Source organism: Colobus angolensis, unplaced genomic scaffold (genome assembly GCF_000951035.1).
Source record: "Colobus angolensis palliatus isolate OR3802 unplaced genomic scaffold, Cang.pa_1.0 Scaffold92, whole genome shotgun sequence".
Lineage (NCBI taxonomy): Eukaryota > Metazoa > Chordata > Mammalia > Primates > Cercopithecidae > Colobus > Colobus angolensis.
The window spans coordinates 1959274-1968497 of NW_012123154.1; the positions used below are offsets into that span (position 1 = coordinate 1959274).

General features: G+C 45.4%; 1 protein-coding gene across 1 annotated transcript in view; it reads right to left on the reverse strand.

The window, feature by feature from the left end:
• DNAH3 (dynein, axonemal, heavy chain 3) overlaps positions 1–9224 on the reverse strand; it is a 235401-nt gene that overhangs the window by 224925 nt on the left and 1252 nt on the right.

Genomic DNA, 9224 nt, shown 5'->3' on the forward strand with positions numbered 1-9224 from the left:
TTTTTTTTTGAGACTCACTCTGTCACCCAGGCTAGAGTGCAATGGTACAATCTTGGCTCACTGTAACCGCTGCTTCCCGGATTCAAGCAATCCTCCCATCTCAGCCTCCCAAGAAGCTGGATGGGTGCCCACTACCATGCCTGGCTAATTTTTATATTTTTAGTAGAGATGGGGTTTCACCATATTGGTCAGGCTGGTCTCGAACTCCTGACCTCAGGTGATCCACCTGCTTCGACCTCCCAAAGTGCTGGGATTACAGGTGTGAGCCACCCCACCAGGTGGACTCTTGCATTTTCACATGTGCAAAACTCCAAAGAGAAATTCACACAGGCAGTGGCACTGAATTCTCTGTGTATTTAACACACACATAAGCAACTCTTTATGCTTCCTGCAAAAAGGAAAAGTGTTATTTCAACAGTGTGGGTGTTGAGTCCTCCATTCCAACCAGTGGGTGCATACTGTGGAGCGAGCCTCAGGTAAGGGTAAACTTGTGGCTCTCATGGTCACTCTCAAATCCCAAGTGCCCCTCCACCTCTCCTGAGCAGAGAGGAAAGTGACTGCATTATTGAATGAGATGACATGTGGTTTTGTCTGAAGACTCAGCCCCTATATGCAAAACAACCACTTCACCTGGCGCTAGTGATGGAGAAACTGCAATTTATTCCAACACTGGAAGCAAAACTGTTGGCCTGGACTTATTGAGAGATGCTGCTGTCCAGCATTTTAAAGGTGGTTTGAGGGATTTTCAAGGGCAATTTTGGCTCTCTGTGATTTTCACCTTAGACAATGACTTTGGACTTAACTCCTAGATAAGATGAGCCAACATTGTATCAATGTGATTTATTTGGTTGTGCAAATTATGACATGCAAGATCACTGATGAGGGGCGGATGAGGCAGGGGCATATGACTCAGCTATTAGCTGCCCCCCTGCCCCCAACCCCTTACAGATGACTCAAATTAACCATCATTATCTCTCCTCGAGCACCTACCTCATTAAATAACAACGGAAAAACAAGAACTGCAGCAATAATATCTACCATTATTCCAAACAATTACGTGCCAGGTACTGTACAACCTTATGAGACTTTTTTTTATAATCACATTCTAGCTGAAGAAAATGAGGCAGAGAAGATCGGTAACACGTCCCAGCCATGTAATTGGCTGGCTTGCCTTCTAAGTCAGTGACTTTTTAAATTTTTGGTTTTTATTTTTTTTTGAGACCAAGTTTTCGCTCTGTCGCCCAGGCTGGAGTGCAGTGACACAATCTCGGCTCACTGCAACTGCAACCTCCACCCCCTAGGTTCGAGCGATTCTCCTGCCTCAGCTTCCTTACTGCATTATGCAAATTGACACATAGGCTGTTCTTGGGATAATGAGGAAAGCAAACCGTGAGCGTTTTGCAGAACACACTGGAAAGAAGGAGAACCTCTGTAGAAACAAATTAAACTGAGCTATGTCATAAGCTCAGACTAAAACAAATACACAAACAGTCATAAGTACGCTGGTAGCAGAAAGCATCCCAATCCGTGGATAAGGAACACATGGGGCACACACAACATCAGTAGATCTAGGCATCAATTGCGGAACGGAGCAAAGAGTTTTCTCGGCTATACCTGGCTAAGAACCCTCTGTGGCACCTTCAAGAGGAGATGGAGATTCTCACAAGAACTAGCTGGTCAAGGCAAAATTGTTTGTTAAAAATATGAATGCTTGGGGTAGCTCATGTCTATAATCCCAGCACTTTGGGAGGCCGAGGTGGGTGGATCACTTGAGGCCAGGAGTTCGAGATCAGCCTGGCCAACATGGAGAAACCCCGTCTCTACCAAAAATACAAAAATTAGCCAGGCGGTGGTGCACACCTGTAGTTCCAGCTACTCAGGAGACTGAGGCAGGAGAATCACTTGAACCCAGGAAACAGAGGCTTCAGTGAGTGAAGATCGTGCCATTGCACTCCAGCCTGGGTGACAGAGAGAGACTGTCTCAAAAAAAAAAAAAAGAGAGAGAGAGAAAAGAAATTAATGCTTAAATCTTCTCGTTGGTAAATTTCAAGGAGCTTTCACTTCAGAGCATATTGGCTTAGTTATTGTCTACAAATCCACTTTAGTTTTATTAAGTTTCAATTTAAAATGCTCCTCTGGGCACTTCACTGTATGGCAACGTGGTGATTCCACAGAGATACAACAGAGACTCAGGAACTAGATGGGGTAGAACTGTCACTTTGGGCAGCTTATTGCTGATTACACATGTTGTATGCATGTTCTTCATGAAGGCGGTTTCCAAATGCTTGTCTGAGGACCTGTTACACCAGAATTACTCCAGTCTTAGACAAAATCATAGATTCCAGGGCCCCACTCCAAATCTTCTGGATCAGAATCTAGGAGTGGGGGACCAAGACTCTATGTTTTTAAGATGCTCCCCGGAATATTCGGATGTTCAGCCACAGTCCAAAACTGATGGGTGGAATATATGGTCTAATGGACTTGGAAAGGAAGGAAAAGGAAGAACGGGTGTCTATTCCTGAATCTTTCACAGCAAAACTTGAAGATTTCCAAAAGTCTAATTCAGCAAAAATGATATTTCAAAGGAGACAACAAAAAACATGTGATGAATACACTTGTTCAGTCAAGGGCATCTAACATGCCAATTGGCCTATGATCAAAATATCCCCCTTCCCACATATTCTCAACACATTAAAAATACAGGTAGATCGGCCAGGTGTGGTGGTTCATGCCTGTAATCCCAGCTACTTGGGAGGCTGAGGCAGGAGAATCACTTGAACCCGGGAGGCGGAGGTTGCAGTGAGCTGAGATCACGCCATTGCACTCCAGCCTGGGCAACAAAGAGCAAAACTCTGTCTCAAAAAAAAAACAAAAAAATGGGTAAAACAAGAAAAGTCTTAAAATTCACACCTACCTTCTGAGATGAGCAATCCATGTCACCCATGGTGTCCACTCTAATTGTAGCTATTTTTTAAAAATGAACAAAGAGCTCTCAGCTTCTCCAGGGATGTGCCTCTCCTATCCAGTTGCTCTGAAATTCACACTTCTTATAGCATAATGGGGATGACACCAACAATGGAACTTTCCAGATGTTCTGAAAGCTCTGTTCATGAGGCTCCCTCTCTGAGGTCATAGACTTTGGCCCCCTGAGGAGTTCCCTGGTAGAAGAGGAGAGAAAGGGAAGCTAGAGATAAGGGGACATCACTGTGTTTCTGCTGAGCTTTTAGCTCTGGTTCGTACTTCCCCAGTGGTGGCCTCGCTTCCTTTCCCTCAAGTGCTTCTCTCTTGAAAATTTTCCAGAAACACATTGAGTTCACTGCAGAGGAAAGACTGAAGCAGAGTTACATATTAATACAGAGAAGAGGGAGACTCACCCCTCCAAACAACATCCTGGCAGCCCGAACTGTTCTCCCTCCTCCTCCCTGGACTCTAACGCTGGCAGTGCTTGTATACAGGCACTGGGCACAGTAACCAAGTCTCAGCGTCTGTTGCTAAGGGAAGGAGGGGCCTACATACAAGACTGGGCATGATCTAGCTCTATGAGCTGGTGTCTCCCTTTGCTAGAGGCCCAGCTGGGCAGGAGGAAGTGTTGGTGACAGAAGGGAACATGGGAGGGTATTTAGCAATGTTCCAGGAATAACAGAGGCAGCAGCAATAAAAGACCTTTGGAAATATCAAAAAGCACAGAGTATGGTGGTTAATTTCTTGGGATCTACAGTTGGACAGGTCAGACTTCAGATTCTACTCTTCTCATTAATTAGCTGTGTGGTTTGGCAAGTTGCTTAATCTCTCCAAGTGTCCTTTCTGTCTGTAAAATGGCAGTTATGTGAGTCCCTACTTCATAGGGTTGCTTTGAAGGGTTAATGGGATAACGTGTACAGAGCGATTTGCATATAGTAGAAGGATAACTGATATTTTCCCAGTTTTTCCCCATTCTAACACTAAGTCCTGCATCCTGCAAGCCATCTCAGTCCTGGGCAAACTGGGATAGTTCGATCACCCGACACAGTGGATGCTCTATAAATGTTGTGGCTAACACTAATATTACGATAAACACAGAAATACATGTGCACATACTCAAAAGTAACAATATTAGCTGCCATCCAAATAGTAAAAGCACATGTTCCATGGTCACTGTGAAGTTCTCTCAAAACCAAGTTAGACTTAATGAGTTTTCTGGGGCGCCATGCTTGCATATCTTGTTTTTTCTTTTCATTCAATTTCCCCCCAAACAACATGATATCCCTATTTTAAGGATAAGGAATAAAAACTGAGAGATATGGGCCGGGTGTCGCGGCTCATGCCTGCAGTCCCAGCACTCTGGGAGGCTGAGGCAGGTGGATCACTTGAGGTCAGGAGTTCGAGACCAGCCTGACCAACATGGTGAAACCCCATCTCTACTAAAAATACAAAATTAGCCGGGCATGGTGGTAGGCACCTATAATTCTAGCTACTTGGGAGGCTGGGGCTTGAACCTGGGAGGGAGGTTGCAGTGAGCACAGACCGCGCCACTGCACCCCAGTCTGAGCAACAAGAGCGAAACTCCATCTCAAAAAAAAAAAATGGAAAAGAAAAGAAAGAAAAGAAAAACAAAAAAACTGAGAGGTACATAACTTTCCTAAGTCAACTTGACTCGTAAGTAGCACTGACACAATTGAAACCTGTCCTGATGACTGAGTCCACTCCTCTTTCCATAAACTACCTGTCCAGAACACAAACACTTCCGAGTTCCTAGGAAGAGCATTGCATAGCACCAAGTACTTCCATTTTCCCCCTTTTCCCACTCCTTCCTCAAAGCTGGGCTTTCCAGCCTTTCAAACTAACCCTGAGCTTCTCCATCTCTTAGATTTGTGCTCTTTATCATAAAGTATACATACAGTTTCAAATAGCATTTGGAATCAATGAGACAGTGGGACGGCTGGAGATTCTGGTTTAGACAGAAATGGGGAGATGACCAGGTCTCCTATACGGGGTGTGAAACCTCATGTCACACCAAAAACAGCAACTGTAATCCAATGTGTAAAATGAGAATGGGGCCGGGCGCAGTGGCTCATGCCTTTAATCCCAGCACTTTGGGATGCCAAGGCAGGTGGATCGCCTGAGGTCAGGAGTTCGAGACTAACCTGACCAACACAAAACCCCGTCTCTACTAAAAATACAAAAAACCAGCCAGGCGTGGTGGCGGGCACCTGTAATCCCAGCTTCTTGGGATGCTGGGGCAGGAGAATTGCATGAACACAGGAGGCGGAGGTTGCAGTGAGCAGAGATCACACCATTGCACTCCAGCCTGGACAACACAGCGAGACTCTGTCAAAAAAAAAAAAAAAAAAATTAGAATAGACCTAATGTGGAGCCAATGGACCCTATGGCCCATGTGTGAGTAGGAGACATGCCACCATCTGAAATGTAGTGTGCTTTAAGTCTACTAGTGTTTAAAACGATCAAAACAATAATAATGGCTTCCACTTACTGAGCATATACTATCCCCCGGGACCTCTGCTAAGCACTTAGTAGACATCATGGCTTTGAATCTTTTCAACAACCTAGAATATAAATATCAGTATTATCACAAGTTTTATGATTGAGGAAACTGATACATTAAACTAACTTGACCACAGTCACACAGCTAGGTCAGCAGGAAAGTTTGAACCTGGTTATGAAATTTGTTCCATGGCTCCAACCAAAAACCTACATGTAATCTGAGGAAAGATGAAAAATAAATGAAGTATCTGCTGAAGAGAATGAAAGCGACTTCCCCCAGGCCGCCTCACCTGTACCAGAATAGTTTGTTGTTTGACAACTTCGTGTTGGATAACTTTTAAGAAAGGATATAGGCTTCAGGTTTCTCAATCCTCCATCTTCTTTGTCTTTCTTTCTTTCTTTTTTTTTTTGGGATGGAGTCTCGCTCTGTCGCCCAGACTAGAGTGCAGTGGTACGATCTCGGCTCACTGTAACCTCCAATCTCCTGGGTTCAAGTGATTCTCTTGCCTCAGCCTCCCCAGGTGTGTGCCAACACACCCGGCTTATTTTTGTATTTTTAGTAGAGATGGGGTTTTGCCTGGTCTCGAACCCCTGACCTCAAGTGATCTGCCCGCCTTAGCCTCCCAAAGTGCTGGGATTTCAGGTATGAGCCACCATGCCCGGCCTTGTTTCTCAATCTTCTCAACTCTAAATGCACAGGGCTGCCAGACAAAACACAAGGTATCCAGATAAATTAGAATTTCAAACAAACAACTTTTTAGGTAAAAGAATGTTTTAGGGCCGGGAGCAGTGGTTCACGCCTGTAATCCCAACACTTTGGAAGGCTGAGGCAGGCGGATCACAAGGTCAGGAGTTTGAGACCAGCGTGACCAATATAACAAAACCCTTTCTCTACTAGAAATACAAAAATTAGCCGGGCGTGGCAGCACACGCCTATACTGGTTGCAGTGAGCTGAGATAGTGCCACACTGCACTCCAGCCTAGGAGACAGAGCAAGACTCCATCTCAAAAAAAAAAAAAAGAATGTTTTAGTGTAAGCATGTCCCATTCAATACATGGGCTGTAATTGTACTAAAAAGTTACCCGTATTTACCTGAAATTCGGATTTAATTGAGTGTCCTGTGTTTTTATTTGCCAAATCTGCCAACATGGGGCGGAGAGGTCAGTGAGGTTCCAAGTTGTCCCCGTTTCTTGGTATCAACAGTTTAGGGTCTTAATCTGTCACTAGAAAATTTTCACACATTTCTTATTCAGAGGCTGGTGTTCCTGGCAGCTCATTCCTGACACCTAAAATGGTTGTTTAAGCAGAGCAACAGTTTCAATCCTTGGAGGCTACAATAGCAAAGTACCAAAGTCTGGGTGGCTTATAAACAATAGACATTTATTTCTCACTGCTCTGATGGCTGGAAGTTCACGACCAGGGTGCCAGCGTGGTCTGGTTCCAATGAAGGCCCCCTTCCATGTTGCGGCTGCCAACTTCTCATTGTATCCTCACGTAGTGGAAAGAGGGGAAGAGAGCTCTCTGGGATTTATTTTATATTTTATGTTATGTTATTTATTTTATTTTATTTTAATAAGCCAGGGTCTCACTTTGTTGCCCAGGCTGGAGTGCAGTGGTGCAATCTCAGCTCACTGCAGCCTCCACTGCCTGGGCTCAGGAAATCCTCCTGCCTCAGCCTCCCACGTAGCTGGGACTACAGGCGTGTGCCACCATGCCTGGCTAACTTTTGTATTCTTAGTAGAGAAGGGGTTTTGCCATGTTGCCCAGGCTGGTCTCGAACTCCTGGACTCAAGCAATCCATCCACCTCGGCCTCCCAAAGTGTTGGGATTGAAAGTGTGAGCCACTGGGATCTCTTTTATAAGGGCACTAATCTCATTTAGGAGGGCTTCACCTTCATGACCTAATCACCTCCCAAAGGCCCCATGCCTAATCCCATTACACTATGGGTTAGGATTTCAACATCTGGATTTTAAAGGAACAAACATTCAGTCCATTGCAGCAAGTAATCAGGACAGCATAGGAGAGGCTGCACATGGATTTTTTTCCCCAAACACTGCATGTTCCTTGAGCGCTAAGTCCTGATGCTACGGAGAGATGCTGGGGTCCCAGCCCTGGAGGAACACATGATGTGGTGGAGGAAGCTGCTACCACACAAAGACAAGCAAAACTGCTGGCCCAGCCAAAACTGCCGCAGGTGGGAGGAATTCGAAGATTCACAGAGACGCCCCTAGATGGCACCCTTAAACAAAAATCCCAGTGGAAACCCCAACTCAGCTTTCCAAAGCAACCTCCATTCAGGGAATGATGACTGCAGGGCTTTAATCTAAGGAAACACACACACACTCCACAAAAAAATATCTTTTCCTGGGTGGGGAACCCAGCATTTTACAGCTGAACAAAGTGCATGACGCCAGACAAGATTGGCCAAAACTAAAGAATTTAGGGACTCTTGTCTGTCCTATCCCCACTATTAGCTCTTCTTTTCTGCTATTGTGGAAGAATTACAGCCGGATTCTGTGGTTTATCATCGTCATCATCATGATCATCATCATCAATCACCATCCCAAGCTATTTCTCTATCCTAGCCTGATTATTTCCAGAAACATTAGGTGGTAGATGTAATAATACCAGCAAATATTTTTGAGTCCCTACTCTGTGCCTCAATAGGTGCTAAGTCCTCGACAGCCACTATTGCACCAGTCCTCACTACAACCCTGTGACTGCTTTTTTTTTTTTTTTTTGAGACAGGGTCTCACTCTGTTGCCCAGGCTAGAGTGCAGTGTCACTGCAAGTTCTACTTCCTGGGTTCTAGTGATTCTTCTGCCTCAGCCTCCCGAGTAGCTGGGATTACAGGTGTGCACCACCACGCCCGGGTAGTTTTTGTATTTTTAGTAGAGATGGGGGGTTTCACCATGTTGGACAGGCTGGTCTGGAACTCCTGGCCTCAAGTGATCCACCCACCTCACTCCCAAAGTGCTGGGATTACAGGCGTGAGCCATGGTGCCCTGCAGCTTTTTGTTATCTAAAGACTCATTCTCCAGGTTGCTATGGCCACAGGTCAGTTAACACAGGTCCCCGTCTAGAAAGTGGTTGAGAACTGTGCAACAGCAGACCAAGGGTTGGGCTTATCCCTCTCCCTAAATTATGGTTGAAGCCACGACACAGTAAGTTGCCATCATGCTCTACAGCAGTGGTTCTCAACTCAGGATGATGGGACCTCCCAGGGGACATCTGGCAATATTTTGAGACACAACTGGAGGCTGGGGGGGCAGGGGTCTTGTAACGCCCCAGGGGACATTTGGCAATATTTTGAGACACAGCTGGAGGTTGGGGGTGCGGGGGCCTTGTAACCGGCATCTAATGGGTAGAGGCCAGGATGTTGCTAAACATTCTACAATCCACAGCTCAGAAACACAGAATTATCCCGCCCCAAATGTCAATAGCATAATATTGAGAAACCTTACTCTATAGGGCAGATTTGGGGTCAGGGGAAACACGGGTTCCTGCTCCGACTTGGATCCTTGCAAACTGAGGAATTGGGGTTGATTTACCTTGTCTCTCTCAGCCTGGACTTTCTCATGTGTAAAATGGAGATCTAATCCATCTGAAAGGATCTCACTGGCTTATGACATTTGCATTTGAGGAGTCATGGTTAAAAACTTCCAGTCAGGGTGATACTTCATCTCGTGTGTCTTGGTTAAAAACGTCCAGTCAGGGTGATACTTCATCTCGTGTGTCTTG